Source organism: Pleurodeles waltl, chromosome 3_2, assembly GCF_031143425.1.
Source record: "Pleurodeles waltl isolate 20211129_DDA chromosome 3_2, aPleWal1.hap1.20221129, whole genome shotgun sequence".
Taxonomy (NCBI): domain Eukaryota; kingdom Metazoa; phylum Chordata; class Amphibia; order Caudata; family Salamandridae; genus Pleurodeles; species Pleurodeles waltl.
This window is the reverse complement of record NC_090441.1, coordinates 214,813,364-214,831,081: the sequence shown is the minus strand read 5'-3', so window position 1 is coordinate 214,831,081 and position 17,718 is coordinate 214,813,364. Positions and strand designations below refer to the sequence as shown.

Here is a 17,718-nt window from a genome sequence, read left to right as displayed (position 1 = left end):
TGACAGAGAACGGTGACTGGGCCAAGATCACACCCTGACAGTGAACACAGCAACTGGGCCAAGATCACAGCCTGACACTGAGCACAGCGACTGGGCCAAGATCACACCCTGACAGTGAACACAGTGACTGGGCCAATATCACAACCTGACAGAGAACGGTGACTGGGCCAAGATCACACCCGGACACTGAGCACAGCGACTGTGCTAAGATCACACCCTGACAGTGAACACAGCAACTGGGACAAGATCACACCCTGACACTGAGCACAGGGACAGGGCCAAGGTCACATCCCGACAGTGAGCACAGGGACAGGGCCAAGATCACACCCTGACACTGAGCACAGCAACTGTGCTAAGATCACACCCTGACAGTGAACACAGCAACTGGGACAACATCACACCCTGCCAGTGAGCACAGTGACTGGACCAAGATCACACCCTGACAGACCAAGATCACAACCTGACACTGAGCACAGGGACAGCGCCAAGATCACAGCCTGACAGTGAGCACAGCGACAGGGCCAAGATCACACCTGACAGAGAACACAGCGACTGGGCCAAGATCACACCCTGACACGGAGCACAGTGACTGCTAAAACACACCAAAGTTGTGGATGGGGAATGAAATTAAAGTGGGTGCGCTCACTTGAGGCTCAACCCAAGAGGAAACATACTAATTCTTTGGTGCAGTGAGTGATGCACCCTTTGACGAATGTGTAACTACAAGAGGAATTGCCCCGTACCAGACTCGAGGCCTTTGACCCATCTGAATGGGGTTCTCGGATGATCATAGCCACTCAGGTGGTCCTCGAGCGTGATCCCTGTTATTTGTTGCTACTGTATCATTAGTTTGGCAACTTTCCATGCTAACGGAGATAGGGATTCACAGCCCTGGTGAGTGCCCCAGGCCAATACAGGCTTTTAGAGTCGGCAGAAATATGTTGGCTTTTTTGAAGATGAGCTGAGCCATTACACTCATCATCGATTCTTGTTTCTAATCATATCAGTGGACACCCTAATTAAAGGGAAATCATTTGTAGTCCCCTAGGTATTTTTAATAACCTGGATCCCGTTATTATCCAGCCAGCTTTATCTAAGAACTCCCTCTGGTAGGCCCTGGTATATGGTACCTAGGTGCCCAGGGCATGGAAGGTTAACTACTGGGAGGACGTGTGGAGGGTTGTGTTCCTCTCACCTCTCTCTGTGTATTAAACAAAACACAGCAACTGGGCCAAGGTCACACCCTGACACTGCACAGCAATTGGGCTAAGATCACTGTATGAAAGTCCCGTCTTTCTGGCCTGGTTGCCCCCACTTTGTGCCTGCTGTCAGTGTGCTTAGACTGTCTCACTGGGATGGTGGTAACCAGGACCCCAGTGATTCTGTTCTCTCCCTGTAACTTTGGTTGCCTAGGACCCTTGAGCATTCCGCAATTGGCATACTGGTGCCCCCACATAAGTCCCTGGTATATGGTACTTAAGTACCCAGGGCATAGAAGCACCAGGGGTTCCCTATGGGCTGCAGCATGTATTTTGCCACCCATGGGGAGCCCATGCAAAGTGTCTCTGCAGGATCGCCATTGCAGCCTGCATGGAAAGGTGCATGCACCCTTTCACTATAGGTCACTGTAAGTCCCTGCCATTGCAGACCCTCCTAGCCCAGAGGGCAGGGTGAAGGTACCTGTGTGTGAGGGCACCCCTGCATGAGCAGAGGTGCCCCTACGTACTCCAGTTCCATTGCACTGGACTTCATAGGCACAGGAAGTCATTTTACCTATGTACCCTACCTGTGTCCAGCTACATAATGTTAACTCCAGACCTGGGCATGTTTGATATCAAACATGTCATAATCATACCTCAATACCAATGCCTGTATTGGGCGTATGATCCATGCACTCTGGGGAGTCCTTAGAGGATCCCCAGCATTTCTCCTACCAGTCTTCCGGGGTTTTCCAGGCAGCCTGTGCTGCTGCCACCCCTCCGACAGGTTTCTGTCCTCCTGCTGCTTGAGCAGCTCAAGCCCAGGAAGGCAGAACAAAGGATTTCCTCTGGGAGGGGACGGCAACACCCTCTCCCTTGGAAATAGGTTTACCAAGGCTTGGGGGGGGGGTAGCCTCCCCAAGCCAACGGTTTGCTTTGAAGAGCAGTGCCCCTCCTTGCATAAACTGGTTTGCACCAGGTCAGGAACCCTCTGTCCCTGCTCTGAGATGAAACTGGACAAACGAAAGGGGAGTGACCACTCCCCTGTCCATCACCACCACAGGGATGGTGCCCAGAGCTCCTCCAGATGGCCACTTGGTTCTGCCATCTTGAAAGCAAGATGATCATATGGCCCTTGGGAGCATCTGAGTGGCCAGGTCAGGCAGGTGACGTCAGAGACCCCCCCCCCCCCGACAGGTGGTCACCTTGCAAGGTGACCAAACCCCCTTCTAGATCTATTTAGGGACTCCCTCGAGGGTGGGTCTCCAGGTTCGACGTGCAAGACTCCAAAAGGACTCCTCTGCATCGTTTACTTCTACTTCTGGCCACTGGAACCACAACTGGACTCTTCAGGAACCGACAAGACTGCAACTCCAGAGATGACCTCACCTTGAAACATTGTTTTCCCGGCTCCTTCCAGCAACTGCAACATTTCCCCGGCCGTGCATCCTCTGGCGTCAGCAAGATTTCAGCTGCACCAAGAAGGAATCTCCCTTGGAATGAACAAGTCACTCCCCTGCATCTGCGGGCACCTACAGCAATGATGTCCGGCTGTGTGGATCTGCTCTCCTCTGGAACTGCATGGATCCTGCATCACAGGTGGTGTCTGGAGTGGTGCCATTGGTCCTCTCTGCCCGCTGTCCCACTTGGCAGATGGTAAGCCCTTGCCTCTCATTGCAGGACAGTACCCCTCTGCACCTCAAATCTTGCAGCTACCAAGGCTTGTTTGCTCCTCCTCCAAGGGATCTTCAGGCTCTGTGTAGCCGCGGCCCCAGCAATTCTTCCTGCCAAGCACAGACTCCTCTCTGCTGCTGCAGCGACGTGGGACTCCTCTTCAGGCGCGCTGACTCTGCCTCACTGCGACTCCTGTGCTGCTGCCAGTGGGTTGACTTTGGGGGCTGCGACCACTTTTGCTGGCTCTCCCGGCTGATGAGGGTCGGCCCAGACTCCCCTCTAACGGTAGAGTCCCCAGGACCTTGCTGGTCCTCTTCAGCCTTATAACTCTTCTATTGCCTCCTCTTGCATCCACCAAGGCTTGTTGGCAGTTGTCCTGACCACTGACCATCTGCGACCCAACGACCAACATGGGAAACCATCTGCACCACTCCAAGGACTCCTCTTCAGCTCCTGGGCTCCACAGCTGGTCTTCTTCCCCTGTCGACCCGGATCTTCATCCGCAGAAGGGTGGGCAGTGGCTCCTGCCCCGACTGGACACTCCATCGTGGACCGGACTCTGTCCCCTTCTCTAGAAGGTCCTCTTCGTCCAGAGTCCACCTCTGGGTTCCTCTGGTCTGGTTCTGTTCTTGCACAATCCTCTTTCTAAGTCCTCTTGTTCGTCCAGGTACTTACCTCTGCTCTCCTGGTCGCTGGGGTAACTCAGGTACTCTCCTCTTCGGGGCCCTAGTACTTCTAGCTCCCCTCTAACGATTCCATACCCTTGGGTGCGGGACTCCACTACTTTAGTATATGGTCCTTCCCTAGGCTTCTGTTTTTCACTAATTGTTATTGTTTCTTCTACTATTTCATAACTTTTAATATGTGTGTGTGTGTATATATATATATATATATATATATATATATATACATATATATATATATATATATATATGTAGTGTGTGTGTACTTACCTGCAGTTGAGGGACTGCCAGTAAGTACCCTAGTGGGTTGTATGATGGAACAACACATGCACCAACCACGCAGCCTGAAGAACGTGGTCGGAACAACGACCGCGTTGTTACCACGAATGCCTTTACCGCGCGTGCCTTTACAGCAATTTTTTATTGTAAAGGCATGTGTGTTGTAGCATGCCACCCTCCAGCCCTAAAAACACAATTACTCTGACCCCCCACCCACCCTAAAAACACTAGCCGACCCTCAACCCCGCCCCTAAAAACAAAAGTACCCCAACACCCCCCACCCACCCTGAGCCCTAAAACCTTCCCTGACCCCCACCCACCCTAAAACAAATGCACCCCCACCAGCCCTAACCTTAAAACTACTCTGACCCCCAATCCCACCCTTAAAAAAAAAGAAAACCTACCCTCCCACCCTGCTCCTAAAAACAAAACTACCCCTACCCCATCCCTGAAAACAAAACTAAACCGACCCCCACCCCTAAAAACAAAACTACTCCAACCCCCGCCACCCCCGCCCGTAAAAAGAAAACTACTCTGACACCCTCACCCACCCTGACCTGACCCTAAAAGCTTCCCTGACCCCCCACCTGCCCTAAAAACAGACCCCACCCCAAACATAAAACTACCCCACCCCTAACAAAACTACCCCGCCCCCCCAACCCCGTCCTAAAAACCAAACTACCCCGACCCCTCACTTCTGCCCTAAAAAAACAAACTACCCTGACCCCTCACCCCTAAAAACAACTACCCCAATACCACCACCCAGAGCCCTAAATCCTACCTGGACTCGTTGTTCAGGATCTTTCCTCCCAGTGTAATGTTACTGTAATAAAGTACCTTTATTTTTCTAACACTGAGTATTTTCTTCATGGGTGTGAGTTCTGTGTGACTACAGTGGTATTGCATGAGCTTTGCATGTCTCCTAGATAAGCCTTGGCTGCTCATCCACAGCTACCTCTAGAGAGCCTGGCTTCTAGACCCTGCCTACACTACACTGAGAGGGGATACCTGGACCTGGTATAAGGTGTAAGTACCTTTGGTGTCCACCACACAGCGGGCCAGCCTCCCACAATCACACACTGACACTGTGCCCTGCGACCGGGCCAAGATCACACCCGGACACTGAGCACAGTGACAGGGTCAAGGTCACACCCTGACGGCGAATACAGTGTCCGTGCCAAGATCACACAGAGCATCAGACAGCATCTCCTAGGTCACACCCTGCTACTGACAACATAGCACTTCACACCAGGCTAGTGGACACAGAGCACCCCTCAGATGACCCCCTGCTAGTGAACACAGAGCACCCCAGGATCACACCCTGCTAGTGAACACAGAGCACCCCAAGATCACACTCTGCTGGTCCAAGATCACACCCTGCCAGTGAACACAGAGCACCCCAAGACTGATATGAAGTGGGGACATATAATCCTGTACATTAGCTAACAGTGAGATCTTTGCTACGGTGCCTGCAGCCAGCACTCACCGCCTAGAAGCCCCGACACCTGCAGGCAGGCGCTGCCTGAAGACAGAACCCTCACCGCAAGCACATACATGTAAAGTCCTGGAATGAAACACGCATGACAGCGGGGCAGTCATGTTACATGTCAATCTCTTGTTTAGTGAAGGGAGGGATTCTGAGTCAAAGACGTCCATCTGTCATACACTGAAGTGCGAGTGATGTAGACGTATATTCAGTCCCGATATCTCAGACCTTGTCGTACGTTTACTGCAGCTCATACAAGGAACCTAAACATAACATCTGGAACTAAGAACAGTTCGAGTAAATCGCCTCTTGTTTACTTCTCACCGAACAGCGGTGTTAATTCAGTCACATGAATGAGTACCCTCGGCTGCCACACCGGTGTGACTAAATTGCTCTTTTTACATCAGTTTACAAATGCTTGAATGAGAGTGTGGCGGGATCTGTGAGCCCCCCTCCTACAGTTCATAGCTCTGCTGAGCGCCCCCTTATCCACTGACATCAGTTATATCATTCATCAGCAGCTGCTCATCCAGCTGAGGCGCCCCCAAGAAGCGCTCCTCTTTCAATACGGTGGGCGTCTGCTGCCCCCTGGCGTCCCCCTCCAGCTGTGCCCTGGGATGAGGGGATGTACACAGCGCGCTGACGTCATAAGGTTTCTAGGCGCTGCATGGAAGAGATCGGAGAAACAGGTGTCAGGCTCCTCTGTGGCAGGTGGGTCGGCAGGAGGCGCCGCCTGCCATGTGGCATCTTCACAGCTCTGCACCAGTAACACCCATGCCCTCCCCACCCCCCACCATCCTACACCGGGGGAGGTCCCCCACCCACGGATGAAGAGTCCTAGACGGCTCAGTGCCAGAGAGTACCCTAAAATCACAGCATCATGTCGAAACGTGTCACGATAGCATAAACAATCCTGGTGATTCAATCGCGATAGCAGCTTCACTGTCACGAGCGAGCTTGGGAGTAGCTGAGCCGATGCTGCTGTGTTTGGGGCTTGAGTCGTGGCCCTAGCTGCAGCCGGGGTGAAGGCGGGTCGCGGGGCACCCCCGCAGCTGCAGTTTAAACAAGGAAACCAGGAGCTGGGCTTTGTGTTCCTGTGCGTTAAGTAAAACACGAGCACCGGAGAGGAGATATTCATGGCACACGTGTGTTTTCCCCACTATGCAGGTCATTGCGTTAAACAAATGATTTCAGCAGGTTGCGAGAAGGAGGATCGTGTGACACAGTATTATAAGGAATAAAAGACCCCCTCCCATAGAAGAAAGGATATTGCACGTCACCTTGAGGTTTCAGGACTTTATAAAGGAATCCTCGGTGGGTCGCAATATCCACATGATGTACGCAGGGTTTTTTGATCCTATTTGTAACACAGGTTATTGGATTTTTCATGCAGTTTTCAGCTCTTGAAATTATATAATTTTGCCACATAAAGCTCAAAGTGTCTTGTACTTTTGCCCTCTTTAGAGAAGCCGGAATCTCTGGCAACATCTGTGCTAGTTACAGAAAGGGGGGGAGGGGTGGGGGGGGGGGGGGAATCAGAAAAGGAACGGAAGGGGGGGGGGCTTTCACAGAGGTTTGCAGTAACTCAGTCCGGAGCCGCCTGTGTGCTCGGGTAGAACAGTCCCACGTGACTGATATAACTGTAATAGTTATTACTTCCCACATACCCCCCCCCCCCGCCCCCCACCTCTCCCGTCTTAAACAACCCGCACCGATTCTGAAATATACCACAGAAAACAAATGCGGATCTTGTATAGTTTTGTGCAGACTCTTAAGGCAGAGAACAGAAAGCCTCGTGCAGTTTGTACATTCAGTGCACTCACCCACGGAGTGCGCAGCGCCGCGGCTGCCAAGTTTTCAGTTTGCCCTAAGCGTGACATTCTCATACTCATGCGTGACATTCACTGTATATGTGTGGCACTTTACTTGGGCCGGGGGGCGGAACGAAGAAGAGTTTGAGCCCGCGTCACCAGGCTGTTATCCAGTGTTAATGCCCTCGAGCGGATGCATCGTATTGTGATGCACTTCAACTATCTGCTTATGGAAACATAGCAAGTTCTTTTACATTTTGCAACCCCTATAGACGATGGAATATTCCTTCGGGAGCTCATGCCTGTACATTTGTAATTTAAACAGGAGCTCAAGCTGATCATACTGTTATGTAGAGGGACTCTATTTAATACACGTTTATATCTATTGACGTTAAACTGTTTATATAAAAATACATTATAAATATTTGTATATAGGAAAAGGTGTGCTGAGTCAATGTCTTCCCCTCATGAAGGTTTATAACTGGCAGTGAATGTGAAGCCTTTGCAGCACGCAGAGCTTGTTGAAGTCTTGGGTCTATCCCTTTAACAAACTGTTTGATCCTGGGCAAAGCATACTCTCCCTGTGCCTCTGCACTGATTTGATAATATGTAAACATCTTGAATAGTATTTATTTCTTAGCGTAATTTCTTCCATTGAGCCGAAGGGCATCCCCCCAGGACAAGGCTCTCGGCGGTCACAGGTGTGACAGTCCACCCCAAGGACAGGAAGTCCACAGGTCAACATTTCTTGTATCTTCTTTTATTTTTACTTCGATATCTTTTTAATCCAGACCTACAAAACACTCTCGTCTAGAGACACCGCCAACAGACTTCTTCAGGGCAGTTGGTTTCGTGACCCCGATCTCTCCGTCGTCCAACCACAGCAGGCCTCCTATAGTCACACCTCCAACTCTTAATATCTCCAATCCCAATCTGTCAAAAAGGGGGTCTGGTTATTTCCGCATATTCATGGTTCATTGTACCCTAAACTGGCACCGCAGCCACGTCCTACGTTATGACAGATGTTTCACATTCCAATCAGGCAGATGCTGGAGTTTCCATGTTGTGACTACACAATGAACACATGAACCCCTGAAGATAGCGGGCTGTCCACAGATCGGGTCATGTTTCATGACACATGAACCCCTGAAGATAGCGGGCTGTCCACAGATCGGGTCATGTTTCATGACACATGAACCCCTGAAGATAGCGGGCCGTCCACAGATCGGGTCATGTGGTCATAACACGAAGTCCTGTAGATAGCGGGCCGTCCACAGATCGGGTCATGTGGTCATAACACGAAGTCCTGTAGATAGCGGGCCGTCCACAGATCGGGTCATGTGGTCATAACACGAAGTCCTGTAGATAGCGGGCCGTCCACAGATCGGGTCATGTGGTCATAACACGAAGTCCTGTAGATAGCGGGCCGTCCACAGATCGGGTCATGTGGTCATAACACAAAGTCCTGTAGATAGCGGGCCGTCCACAGATCGGGTCATGTGGTCATAACACAAAGTCCTGTAGATAGCGGGCCGTCCACAGATCGGGTCATGTGGTCATAACACAAAGTCCTGTAGATAGCGGGCCGTCCACAGATCGGGTCATGTGGTCATAACACAAAGTCCTGTAGATAGCGGGCCGTCCACAGATCGGGTCATGTGGTCATAACACAAAGTCCTGTAGATAGCGGGCCGTCCACAGATCGGGTCATGTGGTCATAACACAAAGTCCTGTAGATAGCGGGCCGTCCACAGATCGGGTCATGTGGTCATAACACAAAGTCCTGTAGATAGCGGGCCGTCCACAGATCGGGTCATGTGGTCATAACACAAAGTCCTGTAGATGGCGGGCCGTCCACAGATCGGGTCATGTGGTCATAACACGAAGTCCTGTAGATAGCGGGCTGTCCACAGATCGGGTCATGTTTCATGACACATGAACCCCTGAAGATAGCGGGCTGTCCACAGATCAGGTCATGTGGTCATAACACAAAGCCCTGTAGATACCGGGCCGTCCACAGATCGGGTCATGTGGTCATAACACAAAGTCCTGTAGATAGCGGGCCGTCCACAGATCGGGTCATGTGGTCATAACACGAAGTCCTGTAGATAGCGGGCCGTCCACAGATCGGGTCATGTGGTCATAACACGAAGTCCTGTAGATAGCGGGCCGTCCACAGATCGGGTCATGTGGTCATAACACGAAGTCCTGTAGATAGCGGGCCGTCCACAGATCGGGTCATGTGGTCATAACACAAAGTCCTGTAGATAGCGGGCCGTCCACAGATCGGGTCATGTGGTCATAACACAAAGTCCTGTAGATAGCGGGCCGTCCACAGATCGGGTCATGTGGTCATAACACAAAGTCCTGTAGATAGCGGGCCGTCCACAGATCGGGTCATGTGGTCATAACACAAAGTCCTGTAGATAGCGGGCCGTCCACAGATCGGGTCATGTGGTCATAACACAAAGTCCTGTAGATAGCGGGCCGTCCACAGATCGGGTCATGTGGTCATAACACAAAGTCCTGTAGATAGCGGGCCGTCCACAGATCGGGTCATGTGGTCATAACACAAAGTCCTGTAGATAGCGGGCCGTCCACAGATCGGGTCATGTGGTCATAACACAAAGTCCTGTAGATGGCGGGCCGTCCACAGATCGGGTCATGTGGTCATAACACGAAGTCCTGTAGATAGCGGGCTGTCCACAGATCGGGTCATGTTTCATGACACATGAACCCCTGAAGATAGCGGGCTGTCCACAGATCAGGTCATGTGGTCATAACACAAAGCCCTGTAGATACCGGGCCGTCCACAGATCGGGTCATGTGGTCATAACACAAAGTCCTGTAGATAGCGGGCCGTCCACAGATCGGGTCATGTGGTCATAACACGAAGTCCTGTAGATAGCGGGCCGTCCACAGATCGGGTCATGTGGTCATAACACAAAGTCCTGTAGATAGCGGGCCGTCCACAGATCGGGTCATGTGGTCATAACACAAAGTCCTGTAGATAGCGGGCCGTCCACAGATCAGGTCATGTGGTCATTTCATAGCAGGAGGACTAGGTTTTAGGTAACATCAGTGGAGCTGAGAGCTGTGGGACAGCAGAGCTGTGTACTCCTAAGAGCTGTAGTTTCAGGGTCTGGTTGAAGGAGTCATGTTTTCCAATGAACTCTAATAAAAAGTTCTCTAAATCAAGCGCAAGGCTGTAAAATTTAAGATTTGTTTTCTTTAATTTTAGGATCTGTAGGTAACGCTGAACTTTGTTTCAAAGAGAATCTGAACCCCACAGAATCAGTCTCTGCGAAAATATTTGTGTTTTTAGGGTCTCATCTAAACAAATGCGATGTCTGTTGCAAGGCCTGTTAGTTTTCAGTGGGCTGACAGCCCGCCCACAGTTAACATTGGCAGACTTTGGTGTTACTCCTTTGCATGCTTGCGTATCAGCTTCTGTGGGCTTTCGTTCCTTTTCTGGGGTTTGCCCCCTTCCTTGGAGCCTGGATCCAATAATGTTTTCATTCTAATGCTCCATTTACAGCTGCTATGTGTTTCTTTTTGGTTGAGCAGACTATAAGAGTGCATGTGTTTTCCAGCTGTCTCCCTTGCATACTGCACGTTCCTCTTCATTGCTTGTGTGTTTTTCCCCCTCCCTCCTTCATTTTTCTAGCCTGCTTCCTGTCTGCCCATGTTGCTTTCCCCCTTTCACTGTTTCATTATCTCTCATTAATTTCCATAACAATCAGTATGCAAATGTCCCAAGACAAGAGATGCATATTTATTCAAATATCTCAACCTAGACCCCTGTTTCCAGCACTGCATCACTTATTAAATAGCACATTTACTCCCTAACTGGATTATTTACTGGTCATCGAGATGTTACGAAACTGGGACATAAATAACGAGAGGCGAGTCTGAGGCAATCAGATCAAACCAAAGAAAAGAAAAGAAAAGAAATCCTTCCAGAGACGATGAGGAAAGATAGCTCTGCATGGAGACATCAATGCGGCGCCTCAAAGTCAGGTTTTATGGCGCCTTATTAATGCTGACACCCAGGGGGTGTCCAGAGCTCGGCGCTGCTGGTGGAACCAGCTTTGGGGTTCAGTCACAGACTGAAGGACTGCCCCACCCTCGGCACTGTTAGTGGAACCAGCTCTGGGGTTCAGTCACAGCCAGCTCTGGGTTTTAGTCACAGACTCAGGGACAGTTCCACCTCCAGCACTGTTAGTGGAACCAGCTCTGGGGTTCAGTCACAGCCAGCTCTGGGTTTTAGTCACAGACTCAGGGACAGTTCCACCTCCAGCACTGTTAGTGGAACCAGCTCTGGGGTTCAGTCACAGAAGGAGGGACAGCCCCACCCTCAGCATTGTTAGTGGAACCAGCTCTGGGGTTCAGCCACAGACTGAGGGACAGCCCCACCTTCAGCACTGTTAGTGGAACCAGCTCTGGGGTTCAGTCACAGAAGGAGGGACAGCCCCACCCTCAGCACTGTTAGTGGAACCAGCTCTGGGGTTCAGCCACAGACTGAGGGACAGCCCCACCTTCAGCACGGTTAGTAGAGCCAGCTCTGGGGTTCAGTCACAGTCAGCTCTGGGGTTCAGTCACAGACTGAGGGACAGCCCCACCCTCGGCACTGTTAGTAGAGCCAGCTCTGGGGTTCAGCCACAGACTGAGGGACAGCCCCACCTTCAGCACTGTTAGTGGAACCAGCTCTGGGGTTCAGTCACAGTCAGCTCTGGGGTTCAGTCACAGACTGAGGGACAGCCTCATCCTCAGCACGGTCAGTGGATCCAGCTCTGGGCCTTTAATGAAGAGGACCTTGTGCTCCCCACAGAGGAGGGGTCAGTAATGTGTTATCAGGCTGGCACATAATGTTAAAATACATTGTATGACAAGCAGGGCGCACGAGGGGGTGGAGAGGCAGGGGAAAGAGGGGAATGCGGATGGGTGGGGGCACTAAGAGAGAAAACTCAACATTTTGTAAAACAACCACCATCTTTGAAGCCTTTCATAGCAGAGGGGAAGGGAGTGCGGCTTTGTCAGTGTTTGTGTACAAATTCCAGGTGAAGTCAGACCTCACCATTCCCGACTGAAAGCATCTGCACCCAACTATGTTCAAGAAAACACATTTTTTATGTGGGTGCAGCACCCCAAACACTCCCCTGAAGTTATGCCCCTGGTCCCACTCAGCCGTTTCCTCATCTGCCTGGCTGGGGGTGAAGGAACCATGACTGACAGTGGCTTCATTCTCAAGTGAAGACTGATGCATCGGCCCCTTTGATGTCTTGTAGCCTGAGTGAAATATTCCATCGTCCCCTCCGATGTCTTGTAGCCTGAGTGAAATCTTCCATCGTCCCCTCCGATGTCTTGTAGCCCGAGTGAAATATTCCATCGTCCCCTTCAATGTCTTGTAGCCTGAGTGAAATATTCCATCGTCCCCTTCAATGTCTTGTAGCCTGAGTGAAATATTCCATCGGCCCCTCTGATGTCTTGTAGCCTGAGTGAAATATTCCATTGTCCCCTCTGATGTCTTGTAGCCTGAGTGAAATATTCCATCGTCCCCTCTGATGTCTTGTAGCCTGAGTGAAATCTTCCATCGTCCCCACCGATGTCTTGTAGCCTGAGTGAAATCTTCCATCGGCCCCTTCAATGTCTTGTAGCCTGAGTGAAATCTTCCATCGGCCCCTTCAGTGTCTTGTAGCCTGAGTGAAATATTCCATCGGCCCCTTTGATGTCTTGTAGCCTGAGTGAAATATTCCATCGGCCCCTCTGATGTCTTGTAGCCTGAGTGAAATCTTCCATCTGCCCCTTTGATGTCTTGTAGCCTGAGTGAAATCTTCCATCATCCCCTCTGATGTCTTGTAGCCTGAGTGAAATCTTCCATCGTCCCCACCGATGTCTTGTAGCCTGAGTGAAATCTTCCATCGTCCCCACCGATGTCTTGTAGCCTGAGTGAAATCTTCCATCGGCCCCTTCAGTGTCTTGTAGCCTGAGTGAAATATTCCATCGGCCCCTTTGATGTCTTGTAGCCTGAGTGAAATATTCCATCGTCCCCTCCGATGTCTTGTAGCCTGAGTGAAATCTTCCATCGTCCCCTCCGATGTCTTGTAGCACGAGTGAAATATTCCATCATCCCCTTCAATGTCTTGTAGCCTGAGTGAAATATTCCATCGGCCCCTCTGATGTCTTGTAGCCTGAGTGAAATATTCCATCGGCCCCTCTGATGTCTTGTAGCCTGAGTGAAATATTCCATCGTCCCCTCTGATGTCTTGTAGCCTGAGTGAAATATTCCATCGTCCCCTCTGATGTCTTGTAGCCTGAGTGAAATCTTCCATCGTCCCCACCGATGTCTTGTAGCCTGAGTGAAATCTTCCATCGGCCCCTTCAATGTCTTGTAGCCTGAGTGAAATCTTCCATCGGCCCCTTCAGTGTCTTGTAGCCTGAGTGAAATATTCCATCGGCCCCTTTGATGTCTTGTAGCCTGAGTGAAATATTCCATCGGCCCCTCTGATGTCTTGTAGCCTGATTGAAATCTTCCATCTGCCCCTTTGATGTGTTGTAGCCGGAGTTAAATCTTCCATCGTCCCCTCCGATGTCTTGTAGCCTGAGTGAAATCTTCCATCATCCCCTCTGATGTCTTGTAGCCTGAGTGAAATCTTCCATCATCCCCTCTGATGTCTTGTAGCCTGAGTGAAATCTTCCATCGGCCCCTTCAGTGTCTTGTAGCCTGAGTGAAATATTCCATCGGCCCCTTTGATGTCTTGTAGCCTGAGTGAAATATTCCATCGTCCCCACCGATGTCTTGTAGCCTGAGTGAAATATTCCATCGTCCCCACCGATGTCTTGTAGCCTGAGTGAAATCTTCCATCGTCCCCTCCGATGTCTTGTAGCCTGAGTGAAATCTTCCATCATCCCCTCTGATGTCTTGTAGCCTGAGTGAAATCTTCCATCATCCCCTCTGATGTCTTGTAGCCTGAGTGAAATCTTCCATCATCCCCTCTGATGTCTTGTAGCCTGAGTGAAATCTTCCATCGTCCCCACCGATGTCTTGTAGCCTGAGTGAAATCTTCCATCGGCCCCTTCAATGTCTTGTAGCCTGAGTGAAATCTTCCATCGGCCCCTTCAGTGTCTTGTAGCCTGAGTGAAATATTCCATCGGCCCCTTTGATGTCTTGTAGCCTGAGTGAAATATTCCATCGTCCCCACCGATTTCTTGTAGCCTGAGTGAAATCTTCCATCTGCCCCTTCGATGTGTTGTAGCCTGAGTGAAATCTTCCATCGTCCCCTCCGATGTCTTGTAGCCTGAGTTAAATCTTCCATCGTCCCCTCTGATGTCTTGTAGCCTGAGTGAAATATTCCATCGTCTCCTTCAATGTCTTGTAGCCTGAGCAAAATCTTCCATCGGCTCCTTCGATGTCATCATCGGGAAGCTCCTTGTCAGACCGGCGGTGCAATATCTGACGGGCTCCCCTTTCGGGGGCTCTTTATCAGAGATCTTTTTTAAGGTGGCTGCCGTTATGGTCGTAATGGTCAGACACTCGTTATAGCAGGAGAGTAGATGGATTAAAATTGATTAGCAACCCATAACGGCAGCCACCTTAAAAAAGATCTCAGATATTGCACCACCGGTCTGACGAGGAGCTTCCCGATGATGAAGCATGACATCCATCTGGATGTGTGAGGGCTCTTGCTCCTGAACATTTAATGTTCCCCTAGATACATGGAACATTGTACCCTTTTGTCGTTGATGTCTTGTTAAACACATGAGTTTTAACGATCAAACCTCAAGTTGAGAATAGTTCGTAAAAACCGTTTTACCTTTGAAGAATTGATGACTATAATAAATAAATCGAGAAAGTTCACCCTAAAGTTCTGGTTGTACAATTCCTGAATGGCTTGCAGGGAAAATCTCCATGGTTTGAAGCAAAGTGCACCTGGGGGCTGGGAAGGGCCTCACCACTCCCAGCACTGGAGAGACAGATGCTCTCCAAGAAAAGACACAATCTGATTGGAGACCTCAACCTCCAATGGGGAAACCATCATGGATCCTCTTTCCAATCAGTCTCCTCCTTGGCTCCAGACCCACAATTCCCCTGTCACGTGCCACTCTTTGGACGTGTTCCTTCCACGTCTGGCACGAGCCCTCCATGCACGAGCTACGAAATGGCTGGGGTTGGAGCAGCTCCCTTTTGAAAAGATTAATTCAGAACCAGGTTACAAATAAATAGGTTTACACACAGCTTGAATAATATTGTATTTGTATTTATTGTTACATGTAATGCATTTGTAAATATTTTTTGTGTGGGTTTCAGGATTCTGTTTAAGGATTGACAGATTGTTCTAAAGTGTGTTGTCCACAGTGTATAAATTAAACGTATAGAAATGATCTGCTAATGTTTTTTGAATAGGGGAAAAAAAGTAAATGATGGTCGGGTTAGTTGATTTGCGCGCCCACTGAACTAAAAGTTTGTCTTAGTGTTAAAGAATCCTCAGCATTGGCAATTTTTCCCATTCAGAACTTGTAATTAGAAGCAGGTAAGAAATTCATGTTTGATGTCTCACAACTCTGAAAATGCCACTTTTAGAACATTGGCATTTACTTGTCCTAAACATTGGGCGCCTGCAGCCTGTCCCTGGGTCACATGACTAAGTGTAGTTGTCACCTGGTCTTTGTGTATTCCTCCCAGACAGTATCACAAGGAGGGTCTGGGCATTGGCAGGATGGGCCATCTCGGACTTGATTTGGGAGGCGGGAGAGAGTTGAGCGGTCACTCACCACACTTGCACTTCAAAGGCAGTGGCCCAGTTCACACACAAAGGACTTCACACTGGCCTAAAGTGCCACCAGACAGACTGGGACTAGGGCAGGACGCAAGAAATTCAAGACACCTCTGTAGGGGCAAACTCCAGGAGCTTCTCCCACTTAAAATGAGGCGCGGGGTTAAATATTGGACCCTCAGGCCCGGTCTTCAGATCACTTCTGAACCTGAGGAGATTGCCAGGTAGGAGTGCCAAGGTGTGATGTCTGTTCTGCTGTCCAATCTCTGCTTTGCTGCCCAAGGACTGCTGATACTGCACCAGGACTCCAGGGTGCTGCAACACGCCTGTGAGTGTGGACCCGGGGCCCAGGAGATCTACAAGAGTCAGTCAGCTGGCCTCCTGCTCAAGCCACAGGGACATAACAGGCTTCTTCGGAGTCGATGCAACTTGACACAGCTCTTCCAGGTATGTAGCTTCAGAAATCCAAGAGCCAAGATAGAGCCCCAGATTCTAAGATGAGGCCTCAGCCTATAGGAACGCAAGTTCAGCACAGCACACACACTCGGGAGGTAACAACCCAGTCGCTGTGTCACCCTGCGACTCCTCGGCAGAGGGGGACGATACCTTTGTCATGGACCAGATGGTGCCCCATCCGTGCCACTTTTTAAATGTGTTTTATTAGTTTTCATCAGAAACAAAGTAACAAGCAAGTGTCAGCATTACAGTGTACATAGCAGCCGACCATATGGAAAACATATGTAATAGTACCTTAGTCAAAAGGCAGAGGATCTGACACAGGTAAGTACATACTAACATCCACAGGCAAATGATCCACTTGAACTTTGGGAACAGCTGCCGGCCACATGCCTTTCTGCTGGCTAAAAGCACCATCATGTTATTACCACTTTGCAAAGCTTGCGGGGAAATCCCTGTCCAACACGCGGGGGGGGGGGAAGGAAAACTAGGGTCTGGAGGTCCTCCCATAGAAGGATGCGTCTGGGAGGTCCTCCCGTAGAAGGATGCGCCTGAGGTCATCCTGTAGATAGAAGGATGCATCTGGAAGGTCATCCCGTGGAAGGATGCGTCTGGAAGGTCATCCCGTGGAAGGATGTGTCTGGGAGGTCATCCCGTGGAAGGATGCGTCTGGGAGGTCATCCCGTGGAAGGATGCGTCTGGGAGGTCATCCCGTGGAAGGATGCGTCTGGGAGGTCATCCCGTGGAAGGATGCGTCTGGGAGGTCATTCTTCCACGGGATGACCTCCCAGACGCACCCTTCCACGGGATGACCTCCCATGGAAGGATGCGTCTGGGAGGTCATCCCGTGGAAGGATGCGTCTGGGAGGTCATCCCGTGGAAGGATGAGTCTGGGAGGTCATCCCGTGGAAGGATGAGTCTGGGAGGTCATCCCGTGGAAGGATGCGTCTGGGAGGTCCTCCCGTGGAAGGATGCGTCTGGGAGGTCCTCCCGTGGAAGGATGCGTCTGGGAGGTCCTCCCATGGAAGGATGCTTCTGGGAGGTCCTCCCATGGAAGGATGCGTCTGGGAGGTCCTCCCATGGAAGGATGCGTCTGGGAGGTCCTCCCATGGAAGGATGCGTCTGGGAGGTCACTCTATGCCATCCTATGCCACCAGTTGTTACGTTGTCTTGTCTCTATAGGTCCCACAGGCTCCCCCTGTGCTCCCGCTGTGCCTGGTGCTATAAATACCAGCTGTTAATATTTCATGCCTCATTTCCTGATGAATAGCAGGTTCTTCCAGTGCAGAGAAGGTTTTTGCTGACCCAGCCCCTCCGGCACCTGTAGGATCCAGCGCACAGGACACAGCTATGAAA

The 17,718-nt window shown here is 50.5% G+C and overlaps 1 protein-coding gene across 1 annotated transcript in view; it reads right to left on the bottom strand.

The window, feature by feature from the left end:
• LOC138286710 (unconventional myosin-X-like) overlaps positions 1-17,718 on the bottom strand; it is a 483,148-nt gene that overhangs the window by 306,753 nt on the left and 158,677 nt on the right. The gene's annotated exons all lie outside the window — the stretch shown is intronic.